Source organism: Frankliniella occidentalis, unplaced genomic scaffold (genome assembly GCF_000697945.3).
Source record: "Frankliniella occidentalis isolate FOCC.00 unplaced genomic scaffold, Focc_3.1 Scaffold97, whole genome shotgun sequence".
NCBI lineage: Eukaryota > Metazoa > Arthropoda > Insecta > Thysanoptera > Thripidae > Frankliniella > Frankliniella occidentalis.
In genome coordinates, this window is record NW_026267226.1 from 375,526 (window position 1) to 378,376 (window position 2,851).

The 2,851-nt window shown below is 52.2% G+C and overlaps 1 protein-coding gene across 2 annotated transcripts in view; it reads right to left on the reverse strand.

Moving 5' to 3' along the window:
• Positions 1 to 2,851, reverse strand: part of LOC113205396 (formin-like protein) — a 71,812-nt gene that overhangs the window by 35,778 nt on the left and 33,183 nt on the right. The gene's annotated exons all lie outside the window — the stretch shown is intronic.

Genomic DNA, 2,851 nt, shown 5'->3' on the forward strand with positions numbered 1-2,851 from the left:
CCACCAGAGCTGAAGAGGTGAAAGGCCTAACCTGAGAGGGAGCGGGTTAAACGAGGGAGGATGGGACGTTACATTGTGCGCCAGGAGCAAAACCATCATCAGCAAGAGAGAGAGGCTTATACAGCTTCTCCTCCTGTACAACTTGGCCTGCACGACCAGATCGTGATGCATCATCAGAGCGACGATCATGAGCAGGCGCCAACATCAAGATCGCCTGTCTCTCCCGGGGGCGGGCCTAGTTTACGGCACAGACTCAATTCTCACAAAAACTTGCGACCGCAAGATGGTAGTGAGCCATATGAAAACCAAACCAGAAGCCAGCGTTGACGCAGTGGCAATTCGTGTATCGTTCAGTTGGCAGCTTTTTTCAGCCCGTGCAAAACATAAGTTGTCAATTTCAAGGCACTATCATTATTTCTAACCTGCAGGCTGGCTGTTATGCCCGCCATATGCAAACTACAAGCGACAAGACTAAGGGTTATAAAGTATCACATTACCAGCGACAAAGTTCAAATACTTTGAAGAAATTTAAAAAGGTACGAGGGATGCGGAGATTATCCGCCTCAAGCAGCAGGGTATATAACAACATCAGGAACGTCATCTCAAGAGACGACCATAGCAACCGCAACGCAGTAAATAAAAGCGAGCCAGCGCGCTCCACAGGGAACTTGGCAAACAATACGGAACTGCTTTCCAATATGGGCCCCCTAGATAGGGCGTACAAGGGTAGCCGTACTTGTTTTCTCTCCATTGTTTATCGCTTTGACAATAAAAGAAAAGCGCACACAATGTTAACTGTTTTCAATTTTTTTTGCCGAGCGCGCGGGCGGCCCGGCGATGCAGCCGGAGGGTCTCCCCGGCCGGCCGGCCCGCTGACCATGGAGCGTTTATCTCAATTGGACGATCCACCACAAAAGCCCTTCTTCTTCGACTGCAGAGTTATAGGGTTACACGCGGGGGTCATTCAATCAGACGCAGAGAGCGGTGCCACAGCGCCGCAGTGAGTGGCTTTGACCAAACCGAAATGACCATGTAACATGAGCGGATTCTGGTCGCGGAGACGTTTATGCACTCCGACGCCATCAAAGCCGAGTCGGTGGTGGTTGTTGCATTGCTCACGCTTTCCGCGTCTTGCCAAAGAGCACAAGTGAAATAAAAGTGGCTGGGCATCGGTGATGTCTTGGGTAACGTGGTGCAGACAAACCTATCGCCACGAAACTAAAGGATGACAAATAACACCCCTTAAACAGAGGGTCTATTATGTATTTAGTAAACCATTAAAATTACAACACCACACAGACATCAGGATTTGAAGTTGGCAATCTATTTGTACGCTGGACAGAAAACTAAACGAGAAGAAATAAATAGGGAACGACAAATTTAAAAGCTTCCCATTTATTTTCTCCAGTCTAATCTGCTGCTGCGCTGGGGCTCCAAGCCGCTTTCGGACTTGCTCGGATTCCAGAGTCACTCGTCGGAAAAACAGAGTATCAACACTAAAGTCGAGCTCGGCCGCGCCGGCCAGGCCAGGCCAGGCCATCCCATCCCGAGCGAGTGGGCGCACCATCTGATATGTGGAACAGCTTTGCAGCCGACTCAGCCGCGAGTATCAAGTTCGGCGACCAACAATCTGGTGAAACACGCGGGGTGTTGTTGTACGTTCAAAGCCGCTTTGACGGGACAGTAGTGGCGCCCCGGCAAATATATTTCCACCCGTCGAGTGTGTGTTACTCGCGTCTTTTCCTTCACTGCAAAAACAGAGGCCCTCAGTCATGCCTTTCCAGGGGTGCTAAATATTTAACTATGAGGGCACTAAAGGTGCCAAAAATAAGTACCTCTGGCAGTTTTAGTGCCGTTGTAGAGGCTAGAGGCACGCTCAACTTTTGGTGCTTTTTAAAAGTGGGACTTGTCTTTTCAGCTCCTTGTTTTTTTCTGGTTTTTCCAATTTTCGGATGTGTTTTTTTAATTGGAGCGGAGGCGGAATTTTGGTAGGCACTTTGGAGTAGTGCGAGTAGTACATCGAGATACGTTCACGCAGACCCATACCGTCCTGGTCCGGGAGGGATACGCCTAACGGGGGGCTCCTTATCAGTGCGCGCGTTCAGGTCGCCCGCGGCGGGCGGGCCGTGCACGTGCACACACCTTCTGTTTGACGGCGCGCTGCTGACATTGTTTTCTCCGCGCGCGAACTCCCGCCGCCGCCGCCGCCGCCGCCACCCCCACACCACCCTCCTGCCCTGGTATTTAGTCGTCATAGCCTTCGCCCGCTCGCGGCTCCGACCTAGCACAACAACACCACCACCGCTAAACAGTTGGCGCCGCCGCGACAGGCACGCAACCTCGTATAATGGCGCACGCGACGACGCGACCCGCCGCCATAGTGCAGCAGCAGCAGCCGCAGCAGCCACGGCTCAACGGTATGCATGCACCGCCAGGCCACCGCCAGGCCACCGCCAGGCGAGGCACCACCGAGCATCACCATCATCACTAATTGCCTCTGAGCTTCATCCGCCGCGCACAGATTAAGTTTCTCGACCTCTTCCATTACGCTCTAATTTCTATCCACGTTCGCTCGCTCTCTCTCAACCTCTCTCTTCTATCTCTCTCTCTCTGGTAAACCCCTCATACCCCAATTACACACACATTCACCCCCTCCTAGTGTAAAGATCCTCTACCACCCTCCCACCCATATGGTTCACGCTTTCATCAAAGTCCCTGCTGCCCCTACACACTTACAACCCTCAAAACACTAAACAGTAGAAAAAAGACCCCTTTCTTTTTCATCCCCATCCCCATGCATGTGTAAGTATGCACTGTACTGTACGTGGAAGGCCAGTCGACCCCCCCCCCC